The following is a 27,530-nucleotide window of genomic DNA, read 5'->3' as shown; positions in this document are numbered from 1 at the left end:
CACACACACTAAGATGCATGTTGACTGACACACTATCCCATGTGTTTTTTCTTAGAGAGGAATAACATCTATTGCTCCCTCTTTGTTAACTTGTATTTCCTGCTCAAGCAAACTGTTTTCCATACAGATGTAATGCTGTATTCATAGCAGTATTTATATAACAGTCTATATTTTTAGTTTTCCTCTCCCATCTCATCATGATGTGCATCTCTCCAAGGTGAAAGACTAAGTGCTTTTGCATTATGACAATAAATCACCAACCCTCTCCCCTCCTTCGTCTATTCTCTCCTCCTCCCTGTTCTCCAGGATGTGGAGATCGATATAGAGCTAGCCTCAGGGGACCAGACAGCCACCCCCAACACCAAGGAGCAGGCGGAGAAAGACTCAGGCAACCAGCTGCACATGCTCACCAACCGCCACAACAAGTTCCACGATTCCCTTAAAGAGGTCAAGGTAAGTTATGACACCGACCCTCGTCCTGTTGGTTAAAATCATACTCTTCTCCTCTGCAACCCTCCCAATCAATTTTAGAAATGAATGGCTCAGTGCAGTCATAAACACGATTTTCCTGTGTTTTATATACAGCTAACTGGTAAAATAAAGGAAACGCTTGGAAAGAGGTAAATTCTAAGCAAGACTAAATATCTTATATTGAGAGATAATTCACTTAAAATGTGTGTGTTTTTTGTTCTTGTTTTTTCTTGCCAATGATGTTAGATCATTTAGCTTGGTAAGAATATATATATATATATCTTTTTTTTTTTTTAAGTGAATTATCACTCAATATAAGATATTTAGGCTTGCTTAGATTTCATTTTTTTGCAGTGTGAGGGATACAAAGTATATTCAATCAATTGCTTCCACACAGATGTGGTCCCTGGGATAATTAAGCAATTAACATCCCATCATGCTTAGGGTCATGATAGGATGTTAATTGGGCAGGCCAGTATTTTGGCTACCATGGCTATGCCCACATAGGATGACAATGCCCCCATCCACAGGGCACGAGTGGTCCCTGAATGGTTAGATGATCATGAAAATGATGCAAATCATATGTCATGGCTCTCTGTCACCAGATATCAACCCAACTGAACACTTATGGGAGATTCTGGAGCAGCACTAGAGACAGCATTTTCCACCACCATCAACAAAACACCACATTATGGAATTTATTGTGGAAGAATGGTGTCACATCCTTCCAATAGAGTTCCAGACACTTGTAGAATCTATGCACAAGGTGCATTGAAGCTGTTGTGGCTCGTGGTGACCCAACACCCTATTAAGACACTATGTTGGTGTTTCCATTATTTTGGCAGTTGTTTCCACACTGAGGTTGGATAATTGTGGATAATGCCCTTTAAGTGTAAGAGCTGTTTGAAAAGGACTGTCTGAAATCTCAGCCTGTTTTGGTGGGATGGAGTTTTGGCCTGCCTGTTGATATCACCAAGCGGTAAATGAGTTAATAGACCAATAAGAAAGAGTTCCAAACCTCGCTGCCAATAATAGCCCCTCCACACTCAGACCCCTCCCAGACAGTCCTAGCAAAATTCTTGCTTGAGAAATGGCTCTTTGCTAAGAAGTAATCTGTGTTTCTTTTTTTAACATTTTATTTGAAAACAATCACAGTAAGGTACTTAATTGTTACCCAGAAGTTATTTAACATTGAGATAAAAAAGGCTGCATTGGACCTTTTGACTTTGGCTTTGAGCACTAATTCTACATTGTGTGTGTGTGTGTGTGTGTGTGTGTGTGTGTGTGTGTGTGTGTGTGTGTGTGTGTGTGTGTGTGTGTGTGTGTGTGTGTGTGTGTGTGTGTGTGTGTGTGTGTGTGTGTGTGTGTGTGTGTGTGTGTGTGTGTGTGTGTGTGTGTGTGTGTGTCAGACTGGGGCATTGCTGAACGCCCTGGTCCAGCTGTGTCACATCTCCACCCCCCTGGCCGAGAAGACCTGGGTACAGCTGTTCCCTCACCTCTGGAAGATCCTGTCTGACCGACAGCAACATGTAAGTACTGCCAGGTCAGTAAGCGGCAACAGGTCTTGTACTTCCAGGTCAACCAGGTTAAAGGGTTGGCACCGAATGGTGCAGTGTGCTCACTGGTACAGGTAGGGGATGGGGGGCGTGTTCAGAAGGGAGCAACGTTCCAGAACGTTTAGATGGAAGGAATCATGTCAGATCCCTAGAAATAGAATAACTATTATAATAGTAATTCTATCATAGTGGCAATTGATGTTGTTTTTGTCTGCAACATTGAGATTAGCTATTTATTGAGATTAGCTATTTATTGAGATTAGCTATTTATTGAGATTAGCTCTTTTTTGAGATAAGCTATTTATAATTTAGTGTGTAAGGTTAAAGTCAAAACCCTGGTTGTCACGCCATGATAGAGGTCCAAGGATCTAATGGCATTGTCTGTGTCATCATTATTCACCTGGACAGGGCCGACACAGGTCACAGGTTCTGGTCTGACTTGTCAGCACCCCCCCCCCACACACACACACACACACCACACACACACACCTCAGTGACATTAGTTTAGAAGGCAGTCAGATTTCTGCTTTAAAACATGCAATTTCCTCTTAATGAGGAACCATTCATTTACGCAAAATATGGACGAAGATACAAACGTAATGAGTTGAACGAACCAGATGGCTCCAGTATTAACCTTTCTGGACTACCCATCCCGGATCCGGGATATTTGTCATCAGAAACACTGACTAGCATAGCCTAGCCTAGCGCGAACGGTATATAATAAAATATAATTTCATGAAATCACAAGTGCAATATTGCAAAACACAGTTTAGCCTTTTGTTAATCTATCTGTCGTCTCAGATTTTGAAATTATGCTTTACAGCGCAAGCAATACTTGCATTTGTGTAAATTTATCGATCGCTCGACAAAACAATAAGAACACCTAGCGTCAGGTAACTTGGTCACAAAAATCAGAAAAGCAATCAAATTAATCGTTTACCTTTGATCTTCGGATGGTTTCACTCACGAGACTCCCAGTTAGACAGCAAATGTTCCTTTTGTTCCATAAAGATATTTTTTATATCCAAATACCTCCGTTTGTTTGCTGCGTTATGCCCAGGAATCCACCGGAAAGAGCGTTCGCGACAACGCCGGAAAAAATTCCAAATGATATCCACAATGTCCACAGAAACATGTCAAACGTTGTTTATAATCCATCTTCAGGGTGTTTTTCAAATATCTATTCGATAATACACTGCTCAAAAAAATAAAGGGAACACTAAAATAACACATCCTAGATCTGAATGAATGAACTATTCTTATTAAATACTTTTTTCTTTACATAGTTGAATGTGCTGACAACAAAATCACACAAAAATTATCAATGGAAATCAAATTTATCAACCCATGGAGGTCTGGATTTGGAGTCAGACTCAAAATTAAAGTGGAAAACCACACTACAGGCTGATCCAACTTTGATGTAATGTCCTTAAAACAGGTCAAAATGAGGCTCAGTAGTGTGTGTGGCCTCCACGTGCCTGTATGACCTCCCTACAATGCCTGCTCCTGATGAGGTGGCGGATGGTCTCCTGAAGGATCTCCTCCCAGACCTGGACTAAAGCATCCGCCAACTCCTGGACAGTCTGTGGTGCAACGTGGCGTTGGTGGATGGAGCAAGACATGATGTCCCAGATGTGCTCAATTGGATTCAGGTCTGGGGAACGGGCGGGCCACTCCATAGCATCAATGCCTTCCTCTTGCAGGAACTGCTGACACACTCCAGCCACATGAGGTCTAGCATTGTCTTGCATTAGGAGGAACCCAGGGCCAACCGCACCAGCATATGGTCTCACAAGGGGTCTGAGGATCTCATCTCGGTACCTAATGGCAGTCAGGCTACCTCTGGCGAGCCCATGGAGGGCTGTGCGGCCCCCCAAAGAAATGCCACCCCACACCATGACTGACCCACCGCCAAACCGGTCATGCTGGAGGATGTTGCAGGCAGCAGAACGTTCTCCACGGCGTCTCCAGACTGTCACGTCTGTCACATGTGCTCAGTGTGAACCTGCTTTCATCTGTGAAGAGCACAGGGCGCCAGTGGCGAATTTGCCAATCTTGGTGTTCTCTGGCAAATGCCAAACGTCCTGCACGGTGTTGGGCTGTAAGCACAACCCCCACCTGTGGACGTCGGGCCCTCATACCACCCTCATGGAGTCTGTTTCTGACCGTTTGAGCAGACACATGCACATTTGTGGCCTGCTGGAGGTCATTTTGCAGGGCTCTGGCAGTGCTCCTCCTGCTCCTTCTTGCACAAAGGCAGAGGTAGCGGTCCCGCTGCTGGGTTGTTGCCCTTCTACGGCCTCCTCCACGTCTCCTGATGTACTGGCCTGTCTCCTGGTAGCGCCCCCATGCTCTGGACACTACGCTGACAGACACAGCAAACCTTCTTGCCACAGCTCGCGTTGATGTGCCATCCTGGATGAGCTGCACTACCTGAGCCACTTGTGTGGGTTGTAGACTCCGTCTCATGCTACCACTAGAGTGAAAGCACCGCCAGCATTCAAAAGTGACCAAAACATCAGCCAGGAAGCATAGGAACTGAGAAGTGGTCTGTGGTCACCACCTGCAGAACCACTCCTTTATTGGGGGTGTCTTGCTAATTGCCTATAATTTCCACCTGTTGTCTATTCCATTTGCACAACAGCATGTGAAATTTATTGTCAATCAGTGTTGCTTCCTAAGTGGACAGTTTGATTTCACAGAAGTGTGATTGACTTGGAGTTACATTGTGTTGTTTAAGTGTTGTTTAAGTGTTCCCTTTATTTTTTTGAGCAGTGTATATCAACCGGGACAACCGGGACAGCAAAAATCACTCGGAGAGCCCCCACCTATCCACTTACGCAATGTGGTCGTTCACGCTCATCCTTCAAAATAAAAGCCTGAAACTATGTCTAAAGGCTGTTGACACCTTAGGGAAGACATAGAAAAAGAAGTCTGGTTGATATCCCTTTCAATGGGCAATAGGTATGCATGGGAACAGAGAGGTCTCAAAAACAGGGCCACTTCCTGGTTGGATTTTCCTCAGGTTTTAGCCTGCAATACCAGTTCTGTTTAACTCACAGACAAAAACTTTACAGTTTTGGAAACTTCAGAGTGTTTTCTATCCTAATCTGACTATTATATGCATATTCTAGTTTCGGGGGCTGAGAAATAGGCAGTTTCAAATGGGTACGCCTTTTTAGCCAAAAGCGAAAACTGCGCCCCCTAGTCTTAAGAAGTTTTAAGAGGCACATTTACAGGTCCTGATATTTTTATATTTTTATTTATTTCACCTTTATTTAACCAGGTAGGCTAGTTGAGAACAAGTTCTCATTTGCAACTGCGACCTGGCCAAGATAAAGCATAGCAGTGTGAACAGACAACACAGAGTTACACATGGAGTAAACAATAAACAAGTCAATAACATGGTAGAAAAAAAAGAGAATCTATATACAATGTGTGCAAAGGCATGAGGTAGGCAATAAATCGAATAATTACAATTTAGCAGATTAACACTGGAGTGATAAATCATCAGATGATCATGTGCAAGAAGAGATACTGGTGTGCAAAAGAGCAGAAAAGTAAATAAATAAAAGCAGTATGGGGGTGAGGTAGGTAAATTGGGTGGGTAGTTTACAGATGGACTATGTATGTCACGCCCTGGCCTTAGTATTATTTGTTTTATTTATTATTTTAGTTAGGTCAGGGTGTGACATGGGGTATGTGTGTATTTTGGGGTATTATATGGTAGAGGGGGTGTTGGTTGTAGTTTATGGTTTTGTGTTGAGTGTATGTATCTAGCTGTGTCTATGGGTGTGTAGTTTACTAGGAAAGTCTATGGTGGCCGGAATGGGTTCTCAATTAGAGACAGCTGATTTCTGTTGTCTCTAATTGGGAGCCATATTTAAGGCTGCCATAGGCTTTAGCTGTTTGTGGGTCATTGTACATGTCGACGTAAGTAGTTTGTGTGTGCACTTGCGTTTTAGGTTTCACGATCGTTTGTTGTTTGGTTAGTGTGTTAAGTGTTACGTGTTCATCTTCGTCGTTATAATTAAAGAAGATGTATTCAAGTCATGTTGCGCCTTGGTCCTCTCTTTCACGTCAACACGATCGTGACAGAATGACCCACCAATCTACGACCAAGCAACATGACCAGCGGCAACAGGAGCAGCGCAAGGAGAAATGGACTTGGGAGGAGATCCTGGACGGTAAAGGACCCTGGGCTCAGCCAGGGGAATATCGCCGTCCCAAGGCGGATGGACTATGTACAGCTGCAGCAATCGGTTAGCTGCTCGGATAGCAGATTTTTAAAGTTGTTGAGGGAGATAAAAGTCTCCAACTTCAGAGATTTTTGCAATTCGTTCCAGTCGCAGGCAGCAGAGAACTGGAAGGAAAGGCGTCCAAATGAGGTTTTGGCTTTAGGGATGATCAGTGAGATACACCTGCTGGAGCGCGTGCTGCGGGTGGGTGTAGCCATCGTGACCAGTGAACTGAGATAAGGCGGCACTTTACCTAGCATACCCTTGTAGATGACCTGGAGCCAGTGGGTCTGACGACGAACATGTAGCGAGGGCCAGCCGACTAGGGCATACAGGTCGCAGTGGTGGGTCGTATAAGGTGCTTTAGTAACAAAACGAATGGCACTGTGATAAACTGCATCCAGTTTGCTGAGTAGAGTATTGGAAGCTATTTTGTAGATGACATCGCCGAAGTCGAGGATCGGTAGGATAGTCAGATTTACTAGGGTAAGTTTGGCGGCGTGAGTGAAGGAGGCTTTGTTGCGGAATAGAAAGCCGATTCTTGATTTGATTTTGGATTGGAGATGTTTGATATGAGTCTGGAGAGAGAGTTTGCAGTCTAGCCAGACACCTAGGTACTTATAGATGTCCACATATTCTAGGTCAGAACCGTCCAGGGTGGTGATGCTAGTCGGGCGTGCGGGTGCAGGCAGCGAACGGTTGAAAAGCATGCATTTGGTTTTACTAGCGTTTAAGAGCAGTTGGAGGCCACGGAAGGAGTGTTGTATGGCATTGAAGCTCGTTTGGAGGTTAGATAGCACAGTGTCCAAGGAAGGGCCGGAAGTATATAGAATGGTGTCGTCTGCGTAGAGGTGGATCAGGGAATCGCCCGCAGCAAGAGCAACATCATTGATGTATACAGAGAAAAGAGTCGGCCCGAGAATTGAACCCTGTGGTACCCCCATAGAGACTGCCAGAGGACCGGACAACATGCCCTCCGATTTGACACACTGAACTCTGTCTGCAAAGTAGTTGGTGAACCAGGCAAGGCAGTCATTAGAAAAACCGAGGCTACTGAGTCTGCCGATAAGAATATGGTGATTGACAGAGTCGAAAGCCTTGGCCAGGTCGATGAAGACGGCTGCACAGTAATGTCTTTTATCGATGGCGGTTATGATATCGTTTAGTACCTTGAGCGTGGCTGAGGTGCACCCGTGACCGGCTCGGAAACCGGATTGCACAGCGGAGAAGGTACGGTGGGATTCGAGATGGTCAGTGATCTGTTTGTTGACTTGGCTTTCGAAGACCTTAGATAGGCAGGGCAGGATGGATATAGGTCTGTAACAGTTTGGGTCCAGGGTGTCTCCCCCTTTGAAGAGGGGGATGACCGCGGCAGCTTTCCAATCCTTGGGGATCTCAGATGATTTGAAGGAGAGGTTGAACAGGCTGGTAATAGGGGGTGCGACAATGGCGGCGGACAGTTTCAGAAATAGGGGGTCCAGATTGTCAAGCCCAGCTGATTTGTATGGGTCCAGGTTTTCCAGCTCTTTCAGAACATCTGCTATCTGGATATGGGTAAAGGAGAAGCTGGGGAGGCTTGGGCGAGTAGCAGCGGGAGGAACGGGGCTGTTGGCCAAGGTTGGAGTCGCCAGGAGGAAGGCATGGCCAGCCATTGAGAAATGTTTGTTGAAGTTTTCGATTATCACGGACTTATCAGTGGTGACCGTGTTACCTAGCCTCAGTGCAGTGGGCAGCTGGGAGGAGGTGCTCTTGTTTTCCATGGACTTTACAGTATCCCAGAACTTTTTGGAGTTAGAGCTACAGGATGCAAATTTCTGCTTGAAAAAGCTGGCCTTTGCTTTCCTGACTGACTGCGTGTATTGGTTCCTGACTTCCCTGAACAGTTGCATATCGCGGGGGCTCTTCGATGCTATTGCAGTTCGCCACAGGATGTTTTTGTGCTGGTCGAGGGCAGTCAGGTCTGGAGTGAACCAAGGGCTATATCTGTTCTTGGTTCTGCATTTTTTGAACGGAGCATGCTTGTCTAATATGGTGAGGAAGTAACTTTTAAAGAATGACCAGGCATCCTCAACTGACGGGATGAGGTCAATATCCTTCCAGGGTACCCGGGCCAGGTCGATTAGAAAGGCCTGCTCGCAGAAGTGTTTTAGGGAGCGTTTGACAGTGATGAGGGGTGGTCGTTTGACCGCGGACCCGTGGCGGATACAGGCAATGAGGCAGTGATCGCTGAGATCTTGATTGAAGACAGCAGAGGTGTATTTGGAGGGCAGGTTGGTCAGGATAATGTCTATTAGGGTGCCCATGTTTACGGATTTAGGGTTGTACCTGGTGGGTTCCTTGATGATTTGTGTGAGATTGAGGGCATCAAGCTTGGATTGTAGGACTGCCGGGGTGTTAAGCATATCCCAGTTTAGGTCACCTAACAGAACAAACTCTGAAGCTAGATGGGGAGCGATCAATTCACAGATGGTGTCCAGGGCACAGCTGGGAGCTGAGGGGGGTCGGTAGCAGGCGGCAACAGTGAGAGACTTATTTCTGGAGAGATTAATTTTTAAAATTAGAAGTTCGAACTGTTTGGGCATAGACCTGGAAAGTATGACAGAACTTTGCAAGCTATCTCTGCAGTAGATTGCAACTCCTCCCCCTTTGGCAGTTCTATCTTGACGGAAAGTGTTATAGTTGGGTATGGATCCCAGAATTTTTGGTGGCCTTCCTAAGCCAGGATTCGGACACGGCAAGGACATCAGGGTTGGCAGAGTGTGCTAAAGCGGTGAGTAAGGCAAACTTAGGGAGGAGGCTTCTGATGTTGACATGCATGAGGCCAAGGCTTTTTCGATCACAGAAGTCAACAAATGAGGGTGACTGGGGACATGCAGGGCCTGGGTTTACCTCCACATCACCCGAGGAACAGAGGAGTAGTAGGATGAGGGTGCGGCTAAAGGCTATCAAAACTGGTCGCCTAGAGCGTTGGGGACATAGAATAAAAGGAGCAGATTTATGGGCGTGGTAGAATAGATTCTGGGCATAATGTGCAGACAGGGGTATGGTGGGGCACGGGTACAGCGGAGGCAAGCCCAGGCACTGGGTGATGATAAGAGAGGTTGTATCTCTGGACATGCTGGTCTCAATGGGTGAGGTCACCGCATGTGTGGGGGGTGGGACAAAGGAGGTATCAGAGGTACGGAGAGTGGAACTACGGGGTCCATTGCAAACCAAAACAATGATAATGATAACTAGCCTGAACAACAGTATGCAAGGCATATTGATATTTGAGAGAGACATACAATAAGGCATAAAGTGATTGCAGGTCTTGATTGGGAGAGCTAGCTAAAACAACAGGTAAGATAACAGCAGCAATAACAGGGTGCTAGTCTAACACAGCAACAACAGGTAAAAATGGCGACGACTAGGCAGAGAGGGTCGGATTAACTACACACAGATCCTGAGTTAAAGCACAGAGCCGACAGATAAAACACAAATAAACAGAATGGAGTATCGTGAATTAATGGACAGTCAATCAGGCATCAGCTATGTAGCCAAGTGATCATAGTGTCCAGGGGGCAGCCGTAGATGGAGCAGGGAGGCCTCCACTAAGCTAGCACGCGGCGTTTAAAGTTAGTAGCCCGGGGGGTGGTCTGCTCAGACGGAGGGGGTCTGCTCAGACGGAGGCCGGTTGAGGGCACAGCGGGTGGGGTATACGTCTGCAGACCAGACGTGGTCGTGTCGACAGAGAATCCAAGCCGGATGGCGATGGCGAAAGAGAGGTTGTGAATTGTAGAATTGTGTTTGCTAACTGGTGCTAGCTTCGTGGCAGTGGCGCTAGCTGCGCTAGCTGCAAGCTAGCTGTGAGGATCAGAAGTAGTGGCTCAGGGATTACGGCAGGAATCCGGCGTTGTTGTCGAGAGACAGTCCGATGCTGGTAAATTGGTGAGTAATATCCAGGCTAATAACAGGGCTGGTGTCTGTGCAGAAGGTGGCTAAATTAGCTTGTAGCTGATTTAGACCAGTTGTGATGGATTGGCAGGGCTCTGTGTCGGCAAAAAAAGGTCCAGGCCAATTGGCAAAATATGTATTGTAGCACAAGAATTAGCCGGAGGACCTCTTCGGCTAGCTGGGAGATTGGCCTAGCTCGAGGCTAGCTCAAGGCTAACTGTTGCTTGCTTCGGGACAGAGACGTTAGCCAGGAGTAGCCACTCAGATTGCAGCTAGCTATCTGATCCGGTGTAAAGGTCCAGAGCTTGCGGTAGTAATCTGGAGATTTGGTAGAGAAAAAGCAGTCCGATATTCTCTGGGTTGATATCGCGCTGTGCAGACTGGCATGTATTGACCAAGATATGAAGTGACTGAGCTTTTAACTCTGAAATACATTGGAAATAGAACTAGACGTCTTAATGATGACGTTTGTCGCTCAGAGACACACAGGGGTCAAGACATAAATAGGTTCCATATTTTCGCTGATAATTATCTGGTTATAAATATCTTAATGTGGTTATTGTACCTGAGGCTGTCTCTGAGATGAAGCTGTGGTAGTTAATGGTGGCTTCCAGTCAGCTCTAGCTTGGTTTTAGTTGTGCATTATATTGCATGCTTTTGGCCTTAGAAACACTCTTCTCTGTCTGTCTTCTTAAAACTTCTTCAGGCTAGGGTCCTTTTTTCTCAATTTCCGCCTGACTGACGTGCCCAAAGTAAACTGCCTGTTGCTCAGGCCCTGAAGCCAGGATATGCATATAAGTGGTACCATTGGAAAGAAGACACTTTGAACTTTGGAGAAATGTTAAAATATTGTAGGAGACTACAACACAATAGATATGGTAGGAGAAAATCCAAAGAAAAACCAACCGGAATAGTTATTTTTTGAGAACCCGTGCTCTTACAATGGAACGTATAGGGAAATAATGAAATATAGCTCCCAGTATGATATTACTATGGCTTCCACTGGGTGTCAATAGTCTTTGGTCAAGGTTTAAGGCTTGTTTCTTCCAAAATGAGTAAGAAATATGAGTTTTAGTACAAGGACATCTGCTTGGAAATTTGTGTGTGCGCCATGAAGACAACGCGCACCTGCTAATATCGCTTTCCTATTGAACATACTTCTTTCCGTATGAAATATTATAGTTTGATTACATTTTAGGGTATCTGACGATTGAATAGAAATGTATTTGACTTGTTGAAACAATGTTTAGGGGTAGATTTTCGGATTCCTATCTTGGCATGTTGAACGAGTGGATTACTCAAATCGAAGGCACCAACTAAACAGACTTTTTGGGATGAAGGACTTTATCTAACAAAACGACACTATATGTTATAGCTGGTGCCCTTTGGATGACAAATCAGAGGAAGATTTTCAAAATGTAAGTGAATATTTAATCGCTCTTTGTGAATTTATGATTCCTGTGCCGGTGGAAAAATATTTTGATGTGGGGTGCCGTCCTCAAACAATCACATGGCATTCTTTCGCTGTAAAGCCTAATATAAATCGGACAGTGCAGTTAGATTAACAAGAATTTAAGCTTTCAACCGATATAATACACTTGTATGTACCTAGCGGGACGCCTAGCCTTATTAACCTAGCTAGACTCTCCTTCCACTCTTTTCCTCCTTCTCCTCCTCCCTTTCCTCCCCGTCATTCCCCCTCTCCTCTCAGGCCCTGTCAGGTGAGATGAGTCCGTTCCTGTGCAGTGGGAGCCACCAGGCTCAGAGGGACTGCCCGCCCAGTGCCCTCAACTGCTTCGTGGAGGCCATGTCCCAGTGTGTGCCTCCTATCCCCATCAGGCCCTGTGTGTTGTACCTGGGGAAGACTAGCAAACTGTGGCTGCGCTCCACTCTGATGTTGGAACAGCAGGCCTTTGAGAAGGGCCTCAGCCTGCACAGCAAGCCCAAACAGAGCACTGCCGAGTTCTACGAACAGCAGAGCATCACTCCACCACAACAGGTACAGGTTTTCATCTTGTTCACGTTCAGTTCTATTTGATGAGTACATAAAAATCGAATCAAATCATATGTTATTTGTCACACGCGCCCAATACAACAGGTGTAGACCTGACAGTGAAATGCTTACTTAAAAGCCCTTAACCAACAATGCAGTTTTAAGAAAAATAAATGTTAAGTGAAAAATAGATAATAAAAAAATAAGAATAAAAATAATTAAACAGCAGCAGTAAAATAACAGTAGCGAGGCTATATACACCGGGTACCGGGACAGAGTCAATGTGTGGGGGCACCGGTTCGTCGAGGTAATTGAGGTTATATGTACATGCAGGTAGTTAAAGTGACTATGAATAGATAATAACAGAGAGTAGCAGCAGGGTAAAATAGGGGGTGGGGGGGACAATGGAAATGGTCTGGGTAGCCATTTGATTAGCTGTTCAGGAGTGTTATGGCTTGGGGGTAGAAGCTGTTAAGAAGCCTTGTTGACCTAAACTTGGTGCTCCGGCTCCGCTTGCTGTGCGGTAGCAGAAAGAACAGTCTATGACTAGGGTGGCTGGAGACTTTGACAGTTTTTAGGGCGTTCCTCTGACACTGCCTGGTATAGAGGTCCTGGATGGCAGGAAGCTTGGCCCCAGTGATTTACTAGGCCGTACGCACTACCCTCTGTAGTGTCTTGCTGTCGGAGGCCGAGCAGTTGCCATACCAGTCAGAATGCTCTCGATGGTGCAGTTTTCAGTCTCCTGAGGGGGAATAGGCTTTGTCATGCCTTCTTCACGACTGTCTTGGTGTGTTTGGACCATGATAGTTTGTTGGTGATGTGGGCACCAAGGAACTTGAAGCTCTCAACCTGCTCCACTGCAGCCCCGTCGATGAGAATGGTGCTCGGTCCTCCTTTTCCTGTAGTCCACAATCATCTCTTAATCACATTGAAGGAGAGGTTGTTATCATGGCACCACACAGCCAGGTCTCTGACCTCCTCCATATAGGCTGTGTCATCATTGTCGGTGATCAGGCAAACTTAATGATGGTGTTGGAGTCGTGCCTGGCCATGCAGTCATGGGTGAACAGGGAGTACAGGAGGGGACTGAGCATGCACCCGTGCCCCCGTGTTGAGGATCAGTGTGGAAGATGGGCTGTTACCTACCCTCACCACCTGGGGCGGACCGTCAGGAAGTCCAGGATCCAGTTGCAGAGGGAGGTGTTTAGTCCCAGGGTCCTTAGCTTAGTGATGAATTTTGAGGCCACTATGCTGTTGAAAGCTGAGCTGTAGTCAATGAATAGCATTCTCACATAGGTGTTCCTTTTGTTGATGTGGGAAAGGGCTTTGTGGAGTGCAACAGAGATTGCATCATCTGTGTATTTTTTTTATTTTTTTATTTAACCTTTATTTAGCTAGGCAAGTCAGTTAAGAACAAATTATTTTTTACAATGACGGCCTACACCGGCCAAACCCAGACGAAGCAGGGCCAATTATGCACCACCCTACGGGACTCCCAATCACAGCCGGATGTGATACAGCCTGGACTCGAACCAGGGACTGTAATGACGCCTCTTGCACTGACATGCAGTTCCTTAGACCGCTGCGCTACCTGGGAACCCACTCCGTGAAAGCGGCATCTCTACCCTTTAGCTCAGTGCAGATGTTGCCTGTAATCCATGGCTTCTGGTTGGGGTATGTAGTGTTACTGAAACGCACACCTATTTAGGCGAGGTGCTGGCTAGCGGAGTAGAAAACTTGAAAATAAAGGAGAGCCGCACACTCTAGGAGCTCAGATGCAAAAATGTAATATCCAACGTTTCGACAGCCAAGCTGTCTTCATCAAATGTACTGTTGCTGTGCCATAACTATGTAATTGCTTTTTAATAACTGGATTTACCCTGTAACTCATGTAAAAAGTTAAATTCAGTGTAACTACATCTGTTGATATAAACTTTCCTTCCTGTCTCTGCAGGTGTTCTGAAAAGTTGAACCAGTGGGAGCCTCTGACCGAGACGGGCCAGTCAAAAGGCAACAGCAACCCCACCTGGTCCTGGAATGTGCCTGGAGGGTCCCCAACTGGGGGGGGGGGGGCATGAAGGAAGCACTGGTCCTGGAATGTGCCTGGAGGGTCCCCAACTGGGGGGGGGGGGGCATGAAGGAAGCACTGGTCCTGGAATGTGCCTGGAGGGTCCCCAACTGGGGGGGGCATGAAGGAAGCACTGGTCCTGGAATGTGCCTGGAGGGTCCCCAACTGGGGGGGGGGCATGAAGGAAGCACTGGTCCTGGAATGTGCCTGGAGGGTCCCCAACTGGGGGGGGGGGGGGGGGGGGGGGGGCATGAAGGAAGCACTGGTACAGGTAGGGGATGCCTAACACACACAGTTATACAGTTATACACATATCACACACACACACACACACACACACACACACACACACACACACCCACTGGGCGAAGATCCAGTTCCCTACTCCAGAACAGCTCGTAAATCTGTGAAAATGTAGTTTGGCCGGCATTAGGGAGGTTAATTTATCGGCTTCATGTTTTCTAAAGCAGAGTATAGGGGGGAATGTGATAGTAGCTGACACATAACAAATACTCCTGCCTTGGTTTCTGCTCAAAGAGACTTGGAAACGAGCCAATCTCCTGAGCTGACATCTCATTAAACTGTCCAGAAAAACATTTAACTAGCTACCTCTTTCGCTCTTTCGTTCATTCTCTCTTATTCATTCTCTCTCCGTGTTCTCTCTCTATGTGTCCCTCTCTCCCTTTCTTCCTCCCTCTTTCCTTTCTCCATGGTTTTGCATAGATCTAATATTTATATGTCTGTGAGTGAGTAATTGGCACAACATCTGTTATGTGGCGGTGGTGGAAGACAGAGTAGAGCCGGCTTGTTGTGGTGAGGCTTCGGTACCCCCTGGCTCAGAAAGGAAGCCTGTCTAACTGAATGGCCCAGCTTTGAATTAAAAAGCCTCTGATAAGGCCACCACTGTCTACTGGAGATTCATCACATGTCCCCTTGTCTGTGATAAGTGCATGTTGACCGATCGCTGTAATTCATTTCCTCATCGACAGACAGAGGAAAACACACAGCTAATCATGTTGCCCAGGTTTGACTGTGCAGGAGGCAAGCTCCCCTGGGATATTGTTAGTGTTGTGGTTAATGCACTCAGTGGGCCGATCAATATAGTCTCTCTGTCCACCTCCATGTCAAGCTGATTATTCATGACCCATGAAGGCCTTTAAAAATGATGAGGAGAATGAATAGAATAGGACATAGACTAGAACAGCTGGTGTGTTCTGTTAGAGTGCTGCTTTGTGTCAGTGGCATGAAGTAATTCACTTCAGAGATGCACACAAACAACTGCAGTCCAAATTGTCCCATCTGTGACACCACAGTGACACACATACTGACAAATGCACACTTGTTACGTGTGTATCATCTTGTGTTTTCAAAGGTAACTAACGTGTGTACACGGGTAACGGGTTTCCCTTGCTGTGTCTGTAACCTGTGTCTATAACCTGTGTCTGTCTGTCTGGTGGAGCTGAGCTGTCTTAAGCTGTCTTAAGGAGATGAGGTGTGGAAGGTGAACATGCACCGTGCTTACCTGGCTATCTGCCACCCAGAGGAGCAGCAGCTCAACTTCATAGAACAGCTGGTGGAGATCCTCCAGTCTGGCCATATGGGAGTGGAGGAGACTGCCTCACATCGTGTCCCACGTACACACACCAATACTTCAGGTAAGAGATGGAGGCAGACACACACACAAGCACCACCCAAATATTTCTGAAGTCTGAATCAAGAGGCAATAAAAGGCTGGAACAAATTTATTTTAAATCACTGCCAAATGAAGAGAGTCCATCAGTGACCCCAGCCAATTTACTGTGGAATGACACTGATAAGTTGTCTCTATTCTGGCAGTGAAGAGAGGAAAAACACTGCCCTGAAAGGCAAATAACAACCTTTTAGATTAGACATGAGTGAAACAGAGGGAGATAACGGAAAGAGAGACAGACTATGAGGGAGGGAAAGAAAGAGGAGGAAGGGAGGGATGGAAAGAAAGAGGAGAATGAAATAGAATGGAAGAAAGAGGAGAGGGTGAGTGAGAGGAATGAAAAATAGAGACGGAGAAGAGGCAGTACGTTTAGACTGTCCGTAATTGCTTTCCCCCATCAGATAGTGTTTGATTAAATACCTGCTCCAAAATCGCATTTACATGATGAATAGACACTCCAAAATTAAGGTTAGAAATGTGCCATCAGCTGATATTAACAGATAATTGTGAGAATATTGTACTACCCCAATTTATTTTGTTCTTGGGGATTTGATTTTGGGAAGTTCGCCAACCGATTTAGGACTTTTATCTTTCGTAAGCAGGTATTTGAATTGAGTACCGCTACATTCATTTGTGTGTGGTCCATTCCATTATAAAAGCAGAGGAAAGTAACTGTTCTTTCCTGGTTAGTGAACTCTGCAGTCGTAAGTCTCTATTCCAGGACCATACACCTAAAGCCCCGAGAGACTCTAAAACAAAGGCTTTCTGCAGGTAAATAACTAGGATCAAACTGCATTCAGAATCAAGCCATCAAAATCCAGGACTTTCCAATGACTTTTGATCAATGAATCCACACCAGCCATATTGATTGTCAGATTGATTGATGGGTTGATATAATACAATTATTGATCATCATGCACAGATTCTAGCAGCTCAATGGCATTTCATTTCCAGGTTTAGACCCTTCAGAATGGAGAGACCCAATCTAGTGTATTATTTTTCACATTTTAAATTTTTAGGTCTTTATTTATGTTTGAAAGAAGTGATTAGCCATTAATTAAAGTAATATGATTTTCTGGCTCTGCCACCAGCCCTTGCCTTAATATGACGCTCCCTTAAGGTAGATGGTTGATAAGACAGTCTGATCCCTCTATCAGTTCCTGGCTTCTAGGACATAATTTCAGATAAAGATTTTCCAATAGTCATCGTTAGCCTGTAATACAGTGGGCTAATGGCTTTGGAATTGGCCTGGCCTGGACACTGCCTTTTCTACTGTCGTAGAGAAAGAACAGAAACTCTGCCAACTGTCATCCCTCTTTTATTTCTCTCCATCTCTCTTCTCTCTCTTCTCTACCATTCTCTTATTTTTCTCTGTTAACACTTCTCTCTCTCTCCACCTGACACATTTTCTCTTTCCCAGTCGTTTCCTGTCACCATGGTTCTCGACCCAGCATTCTTTCTTCTTCACCCCTTCTCTCTTCCCCTCCCTATTCCTTAATTCATCTTCATCCCTGTAACGCTTGTCGTGGTTGGAAGAAGAGGAGAACCAATGCGCAGCGTGGTAAGTGTCCATATTGTTTTAATACGAATAATGAACACTGAACAAAAACAATAAAACGACAAACGAACACTCCTGTACGGTGAAACAAAACACAGAACAGAAAATAATCACCCACCAACCAAGGACCAAGCAGCGTGGTATCGGGCAGCAGCGAGTTCTGGACTCCTGGACATGGGAGGAGATTTTGGACGGTAAAGGACCCTGGGCACAGGCTGGGGAATATCGCCGCCCCAAGGCAGAACTGAAGGCAGCGAAAGCTGAGCGGCGGCGATATGAGGAAGCAGCACGGCAGCGCGACAGGTATGAGAGGCAGCACACGGGGAGTGTGGCAGAGTCAGGTTGGAGACCTGAGCCCACTCCTCGTGCTTATTGTAAGCAGCGCGTTACTGGTCAGGCACCGTGTTATGCGGTTAAGCGCACGGTGTCGCCAGTACTCATCCATAGCCCGGTGCGCTATAGTACGCCGTTTCGGTCCAGGGTATCCTGCGCTGGCTCTGCGTGCTGTGTCTCCGGGGTGCTGGGGGGGTGCAGTGCGTCCTATGCCTGCGCTCCGCTCGTGCTGGGCGAATGTGGGAATTGAGCCTAAGGGAGAGGTGCGCGTAGTATGCACCAGATCTCCAGTGCTCATCCACAGCCCGGTTCAACCTGTGCCTGCACTCTGGAGGGTCCGGGCTAGAGTAGTCATCCAGCCTGGGGGAGTGGTGCCAAGGCTGCGCACCAGAGCTCCAGTGCTCCTCCACAGCCCGGTCCTTCCGGTGCCTCCTCCAAGCACCAGGCCTCCTCCTCCTTCTCTCTTTCCCTCCCTATTCCTCAATTATTCTTCACCCCTTCTCTCTCCCCCTCCCTATTCTTCAATTCTTCTTCACTCCTTCTCTCTCCCCCTCCCTATTCTTCAATTCTTCTTCACCCGTTCTCTCTTCCCCTCCCTATTCCTCAATTATTCTTCACCCCTTCTCTCTCCCCCTCCCTATTCTTCAATTCTTCTTCACTCCTTCTCTCTCCCCCTCCCTATTCTTCAATTCTTCTTCACCCGTTCTCTCTTCCCCTCCCTATTCCTCAATTCTTCTTCACCCCTTCTCTCTCCCCCTCCCTATTCTTCAATTCTTCTTCACCCCTTCTCTCTTCCCCTCCCTATTCTTCAATTCTTCTTCACCCCTTCTCTCTCCCCCTCCCTATTCTTCAATTCTTCTTCACCCCTTCTCTCTCCCCCACCCTATTGCTCAAATCTTGCAAAATCCTCAAAAGCTAACCTGGGCCGTAACACCAGCCTCCACGATATGAAAATTGTGGTGAAGAGCTGGAGGAACAGGCTACCCATCGTCTCTGAAGTCCTCTCCCACTGGAGCAGCATCTTCATGTGGAGGCAGCACCACTACCAGGGTAGGAAACACAGAAACACACACTAACCCTATTTTGCACTAACTTTTTTGACTCATTTGCACAGCTGTCACTTTATTCCTAGTTATCAGTACATATCTACCTCAATTACCTCGTACCCATGCACTTTGACTCGGTACTGGCACCCTGTGTATATAGCCACGGTATTGTTACTCATTGTGTATTTCAGTATTATGTGTTTTGCTTTTCTATTATTTCTTTATTGTCTTTCTCTCTGCATTGTTGGGAAGGGCCCGTAAGTACGCATTTCACTGTTAGTCTACAACATGTATTTTGACACACACACTGAGACGTATCTTAATGCATAGACATTAATGCATACACACACACACACACACACACACACACACACACACACACACACACACACACACACACACACACACACACACACACACACACACACACACACACACACACACACACACACACACCTATCAGTACGCAGGATGGGGGCGTCACTAAAAGGCCACAGTGAGCTGAACCCCTCAGGCTCTCTACCTTCCCAAATGTCAGCTCTCTAAAGTACTCATTTACTCTGCACGACAGACACACACACACACAGAGAGGGGGAGTAGAGAGGGGAAGGAGGAAGATAGAGACAGAGATAGTGAGTGGGGAGGAAAGTTGGAGAGCTGGAGGTGAGATGAATCTCAGAGTGATGCAAGGAGAGGAAGAAGGAGGAGAGGATATGAAGAGGACAAGAGAAAGGAGAGAACAACTGAAAGGAGAAGATTGAGAGAGAGTTGACAAATCTGGTAACTTATTGTTGTCCCACAGTGTCCTCTACATCTGGTTTCCTATTTTTGTCTCTGTGTGCTATACATCTATCAGAACTCAGGATAAGAACCATATGCAGACAGCTAGAGTCACAGATGTTTATTGACCCAAACAGGGGGCAGGCAAAATATAGATCAAAGGCAGTCAGAGGTCCGCAATCCAGGGCAGAGTCAATAAGGTACAGAACAGCAGGCAGGCTCGGGGTCAGGACAGGCAGAGGTTCGTAAATGGGTCAGAGTCAGGCAGGTACAGAATGGCAGGCAGGCTCGGGGTCAGGGCAGGCAGAATGGTCAGAACCATGGAAACTAGGAAACAGAACTTGAGAAAGCAGGGAGATGGGAAAACACGCTGGTAGGACCTGATAAGACAAGACGAACTGGCCACAGACAAACAAAGAACACAGGTATAAATACACAGGATAATGGGGAAGATGGCCGACACCTGGAGGGGGTGGAGACAAGCACAAAAACAGGTGAAACAGATCAGGGTGAGACAGTACCCCCCCACCCCCCAGCTCCCCTCTAAGGGTACCATATGGCGTCTTACCTGGGTGCACACCTGGTTGACCGGGGTGCCAGTTTTGGAAATCAGCGATGAGGCTATAGCGGCGTGACAACGTATCCGGCTTGACATTCTTGGATCCCGGTTGATATGAGAGGGAGAAGATGAACCGGTGAAAGGCAGGGCCTACCTAGCTTGCCTGGAGTTGAGAAGCTTGGCGGTGCGGAGATATTCCAGGTTCTTGTGGTCTGTCCATAAACTAATGTTCTGCCCTCTCCAGCCAGTGCCTCCACTCCTCCTATGCCATCTTCACCGCGAGAAGCTCACGATTCCTCACATCATAGTACCTCTTCGTGGCGTCCAGAAGCTCTTTTCGGTCATAAGAGATGGTAGCAGCAACAATATGGACAAACCATGTGTTTGATGTACACTACCAGTCCAAAGTTTGGAAACATCGACTCTTTCAAGGGTTTTTCTTTATTCTTAATATTTTCTACATTGTAGAATAATAGTGAAGACATCAAATCTATGAAATGACAGATATGGAATCCTGTAGTAATCAAAAAAGTGTTAAACAAATCAAAACATATTTTAGATTTTAGATTCTTCAAAGTAGCCACCCTTTGCCTTGATGACAGCTCTGCACACTCTTGGCATTCACACAACCAGCTTCACCTGGAATGCTTTTCCAATAGGAGTTCCCACATTTCCAGGAGTTCCCACATATGCCGAGCACGTGTTGGCTGCTTTTCAGTCCCTCAGCACGTCCAACTCATCCCAAACCATCTCAAATGGATTGAGGTTGGGTGATTGTGGAGGCCAGGTCATCTGAGGCAGCACTCCATCACTCTCCTTCTTGGTCAAATAGCCCTTACACAGCCTGGAGGTGTGTTGAGTCATTGTCCTATTGAAAAACAAATATTAGTCCCACTAATCGCAAGCCAGATGGGACGACGTATCGCTGCAGAATGCTTTGGTAGCCATGCTGCTTAAGTGTCACCAGCAAAGAACCCCCACACCATCACACCTCCTCATCCATGCTTCACAGTGGGAACCACACATGCTGAGGTCATCCGTTCACCTACTCTGCCTCTCACAAAGATACAAAGATATGTATATGTAATTATATGTATGTATGTGTATATGTATATATTTATATGTGTATGTATGTATGTGTATGTATATAAATGTGTGTATGTATAAATATATATATACAGTTGAAGTTGGAAGTTTACATACACTTAGTTTGGAGTCATAAAAACTTGTTTTTCAACCAACAAACTATAGTTTTGGCAAGTCGGTTAGGACATCTACTTTGTGCATGACACAAGTAATTTTACCAACAATTGTTTACAGACAGATTATTTCACTTATAAATCACTGTTACACAATTCTAGTGGGTCAGAAGTTGACATACACTAAGTTGACTGTGCCTTTAATTAAACAGCTTGGAAAATTCCAGAAAATTATGTCATGGCTTTAGAAGCTTCTAATAGGCTAATTGACATAATTTGAGTCCACTGGAGGTGTACCGGTGGATGTATTTCAAGGCCTACCTTCAAACGCAGTGCCTTTTTGCTTGACATCATGGGACAATCAAAAGAAATCAGCCAAGACCTCAGAAAAAAATTGTAGACCTCGACAAGTCTGGTTCATCCTTGGGAGCAATTTCCAAATGCCTGAAGGTACCACGGTAATCTGTACAAACAACCGTATGCAAGTATAAACACCATGGGACCACACAGCCGTCATACCTCTCAGAAAGGAGACACGTTCTGTCTCCTAGAGATGAAGGTGCTTTGGTGCGAAAAGTGCAAATCCATCCCAGAACAACAGCAAAGTACCTTGTGAAGATGCTGGAGGAAACAGGTACAAAAGTATCTATATCCACAGTAAAATGAGTCCTATATCAACATAACCTGAAAGGCCGCTCAGCAAGGAAGAAGCCACTGCTCCAAAACTGCCATTTAAAAGCCAGACTAGGTCTGCAACTGCACATGGGGACAAAGATCATACTTTTTGGAGAAATGTCCTGTTGTCTAATGAAACAAATTAGAACTGTTTGAACATAATGACCATTGTTATGTTTGGAGGAGAAAGGGGGAGCCTTGCAAGCCGAAGAATACCATCCCAACCGTGAAGCACGGGGTGACAGCATCATGTTGTGGGCGTGCTTTTCTGCAGGAGGGATTGGTGCACTTCACAAAATAGATGGCATCATGAGGCAGGGAAAATATGTGGATATATTGAAGCAACATCTCAAGACATCAAACAGGAAGTTAAAGCTTGGTCGCAAATGGGTCTTCCAAATGGACAATGACCCCAAGCATACTTACAAAGTTGTGGCAAAATGGCTTAAGGACAACAAAGTCAAGGTATTGGAGTGGCCATCACAAAGCCCTGACCTCAATCCAATAGAACATTTGTGGGCAGAACTTAAAAAGTGTGCGAGCAAGGAGGCCTACAAACCTGACTCAGTTACACCAGCTCTGTCAGGATGAATGGGCCAAAATTCACCCAACTTATTGTGGGAAGCTTGTGGAAGGATCCCCGAAATGTTTGACCCAAGTTGAACAATTTAAAGGCAATGTTACCAAATACTAATTGAGTGTATGTAAACTTCTGAACCACTGGGAATGTACTGAAAGAAATAAAATCTGAAACAAATAATTCTCTCTACTATTATTCTGACATTTCACATTCTTAACATAAAATGGTGATCCTAACTGTCCTAAAACAGGGAATTTTGCTTGGATTAAATGTCCGGAATTGTGAAAAACTGAGTTTAAATGTATTTGGCTATGGTGTATGTAAACTTCCGACTTCAACTGTTCAGTATATATTTATATACACTACTGTTCAAAAGTTTTTGGTCACTTCCTTGTTTTTGAAAGAAAATGTCATTTTTTTGTCCATTAATATTACATCAAATTGATCAGAAATACAGTGTAGATATTGTAAATGACTATTGTAGCTGGAAACGGCAGATTTTTAATGGAATATCTACGTAGGTGTACAGAGGCCCATTATCAGAAACCATCACTCCTGTTTTCCAATGGCACATTGTGTTAGCTAATTGTTTTTATTTCTTCTTTATTTAACTAGGCAAGTCAGTTAAGAACAAATATTTATTTTTATTGACGGCCTAGGAACAGTGTGTTAACTGCCTTGTTCGGGGGCAGAATGACAGATTTTTACCTTGTCAGCTCGGGGATAAATCTTGCGACCTTTCGGTTACAAGTCCAACGCTCTAACCACTAGGCTACCTGCCGCCCGAAGTTTATAATTTTAAAAGGCTAATTGATCATTAGAAAACACTTTTTCAATGATGTTTGCACAGTTAAAAACTGTTGTTCTGATTAATCTAGGACATGCGTTCCGCTAACGGAACCCCTGACAACATTCCGCTGAAAAGGCAGCGCGGAACATTAAAAAATGTTTTACAGCGAAAACACAACATATGATTATGTTAGATCACCGCCAAGTCCAAAAAACACACAGCCATTTTCCCAGCCAAAGATAGGAGTCACAAAGATAGGAGCAGAAATAGAGATAAAATTAATCACTAATCTTTGATGATCTTCATCAGATGACACTCATATGACATCATGTTACACAATACATGTATGTTTTGTTCGATAATGTGCATATTTATATCCAAAAATGTCAGTTTACATTGGCGCCATGTCCAGAAATGCCTCCAAAATATCAGAGGAAATTGCAGAGAGCCACATCTAATAACAGAAATACTCATCATACACTTTGATGAAAGATACATGTTTTACATAGAATTAAAGATACACTTGTTCTTAATGCAACCGCTGTGTCAGATTTCAAAAAAACTTTACGGAAAAAGCACACCATGCAATAATCTGAGATGGTGCTCAGATATAAACAACATTTCTCCGCCATCTTGGAGTCAACAGAAATATGAAATTACATCATAAATATTCCCTTACCTTTGATGATCTTCATCAGAATGCACTCCCAGGAATCCTAGTTCCACAATAAATTGTTGTTTTGTTCGATAATGTCAATTATTTATGTCCAAGTAGCTACTTTTGCTAGCACGTTTAGTACACATGTCCAAACGCTCGCGCAGGTCCAGGCGAACTAGGACGAAAACTTCAAAAAGTTATATTACAGGTCCAATAAACTTGTCAAACTAAGTAGAGAATCAATCTTCAGGATGTTGTTATCATAAATATCCAATAATGTTCCAACCGGAGAATTCCTTTGTGTCTCTAGAAGTACTGGAACGCAAGTCGATATCATGTAGAATGCGCGTGACCAGGACCTGGCACTCTGCCAGACCACTGACTCAAACACCTCCTATCCGGCCCCACATCACAGTAGAGGTTTCATTCAACGTTCTACAGACTGTTGACATCTAGTGGAAGGCGTAGGAAGTGCAAACAGATCCATATCTTACTGGGATTTCAATAGGCGATGAGTTGAAAATCGACCAGCCTCAGAATTCTCACTTCCTGTTTGGATTTTTTCTCAGGTTTTTGCCTTCCATATGAGTTCTGTTATACTCACAGACATCATTCAAACAGTTTTAGAAACTTCTGAGTGTTTTATATCCAATAGTAATACTAATATGCATATGGGACAGAGTAGGAGGCAGTTCACTCTGGGCACGCTATTCACCCAAAGTGAAAATGCTGCCCCCATCCCTAAAAAGTTAACCTTTCGGGCGCAGGCGTTCCGCTAGCGACCCACCTCAACAACATCCGGTGAAATTGCAGAGCGACAAATTTAAAATACAGAAATAGTCATAATAAACAGTCATAAAAATACAAGTGTTATACATCGGCTTAAAGATGAACTTCTTGTTAATCCAGCCACTTTGTCAGATTTCAAAAAGGCTTTACAGCGAAAGCATACCATGCGATTATCTGAGGACAGCACCCTGCTTACAAAAGCATACAAACATTTTACAACCAAGTAAAGGAATTACAAAAGTCAGAAATAGTGATAAAATGAATCACTTACCTTTGAAGATCTTCATATGGTTGCAGTCACAAGAGTCCCAGCTACACAATAGATGTTTGTTTTGTTTGATAAAGTCCCTCTTTATATCCTAAAAACTCTGTTTTGTTGGCGCATTTTGTTTAGTAATCCACTGGCTCCAAGGCGGTCAAAACATGCAGACGAATACATCCTAATAGTACCGGTAAAGTTCGTCGAAACATGTCAAACGATGTTTATAATTAATCCGTAGGTTGTCAATTGTCTAAATAATCGATAATATTTCAACCGGACAATAGCGTATTCAATAGAAAGGAAAAACAACGAAGGGCGCTCAATCGGTCACGCGCACAAACCAGGTCTGCATTCTTCCTCAGTCCACTGACAAAAAGGTCTCATTCTTCTTCATTCTTCAGAAAACAAGCCTGAAACAATGGCTAAAGACTGTTGACATCTAGTGGAAGCCATAGGAACTGCAATCTGAGTCCTAACCCATTAGACACTGTATAGACATTCAATTGAAAATCCCACTTCCTGGATGGATTTTCCTCAGGTTTTCGCCTGCCATATGAGTTCTGTTTTACTCACAGACATCATTCAAACAGTTTTAGAAACTTCAGAGTGTTTTTCATCCAATATTACTAATAATATGCATATATTAGCATCTGGGACATAGTAGCAGGCAGTTTACTCAGGGCACGCTTTTCATGCAAAAGTGAAAATGCTGCCCCCTATCCCGAAATGGTTAACTCCCTGTCCACCATCCTTCCATTATTGTTTAAAAAATAATAATTATAATACAAATATTGATAATATTGATTTAAATAGTTCATTGTTATTTAGTGGCACCACACATGTTAATTAATATTTACAAATCAATTTACTAAACAAAACACATTACAAAATTGCAAAAATAAAATTATTTAACCTTTATTTAACTAGGCACATCAGTTAAGAACAAATTCTTATTTACAATGACTGCCTACACCGGCTAAACCCAGATGACGCTGGGCCGATTGTGCGCCGCCCTATGGGACTCCCAATCACTGCCAGATGTGATACAACCTGGCGTCGAACCAGGGACTGTAGTGATGCCTCTTGCATTAAGACGTTGATGAAGAAGCCACCTTTGCCTCACGATCCACCCCAGTTGGTATTCTGTGGAACCATGTGTTTTTTTTTGGTGCATCCCATTGTCCAGCCCTTTGTCCACTGATCTCCACGGATGGTTGTCGGCAAATTTGTATGCTCTGCAAAAACACATTCACATTATCGATTTAATTACACAGTATGCCTACACATTGATAGGCTGTATATTCTTTTTTTAAAGAAAATGCACTGAAACTAAAATCACTTTCGTTTTGGTGATCCTCTCAGCACCGGCTCATTTTCAAGTCTTCTGGTGGTTACAGTCCTAACCCTGGAACGGTAGCACCAAAATAAATAAATGAAAGACCTACAACACCTACGGTAGTCCTACAGTATATCAAAAAATATTTGTTTCACCTCTACATGTAGGCCTCCTGATTTAAACCCGATCTAACTTGTTTGGCATCAACTGTAAACATTCATCTGTAACGACACAATTCTCCCCCTACCCTCCTTCTTGGCAAGCGTCTATTGTCCTGCTAATAGCCCATAATGGGTGGATGGATGGCTTATGTTGTATTCCAATGTATTGAACGAATGTACTAATTACAGTAATTTACCATTCTCACTCTCAGACTGGAAACGTTGCTTGCAGAGTTCCCGATCTCATTTTCAAGTCCTTGTTTAAAAAATAACGATATTTTGGAGATGATTTCATTTTCAAATAACCGAAAGTGAGCCGTTGTAATCTGAAAATAAGGAAAACGTCTATTGTCCTGCTAATAGCCCATCCTAGAAACGTTGTTTGCAGAAGAAACCAAAAGCCCACCACCTGGCCGGCCAAACCCTCCCCCAACCCGGACGACGCCGGGCCAATTGTGCATTACCTCATGGGTCTCCCGGTCAGCACGGGTATCGAACCAGCATCTGCGCCACTCGGGAGGCCCATCCACAAAGTGTTTAATGCTGATCAATTGCCTTGCACAAAGTATTCAAATACTGAAATACTACTTAAACAGGACTCTTAAAGAATTGAATTTAAATGTTAATTAATTTTTTTGATCACAGAAACAATGAGAAAATATGGGAAAATAAATAAATAATGAAATGTTAATTATATAAAGCAGCCCGTGTAATCATCTGCCTGAGAGTAGCTACAATCGGCCCAAGCCCCAAGTAATACATTTGGACCAGATAACTCACAATGGAATCGGCCCAAGCCCGATCATTATCAATAGATATGCTGGACCCTATGTCAGAGAGGTGTTTTTGGGACCG

At 44.7% G+C, this 27,530-nt stretch overlaps 1 pseudogene; it reads left to right on the top strand.

The window, feature by feature from the left end:
- LOC139569847 (transformation/transcription domain-associated protein-like) overlaps window positions 1-27,530 on the top strand; it is a 166,868-nt pseudogene that overhangs the window by 60,740 nt on the left and 78,598 nt on the right.

The sequence above is a fragment of the Salvelinus alpinus genome, chromosome 3 (genome assembly GCF_045679555.1).
Source record: "Salvelinus alpinus chromosome 3, SLU_Salpinus.1, whole genome shotgun sequence".
Taxonomy (NCBI): Eukaryota; Metazoa; Chordata; class Actinopteri; order Salmoniformes; family Salmonidae; genus Salvelinus; species Salvelinus alpinus.
This window is presented reverse-complemented; position numbering and strand designations above follow the sequence as displayed.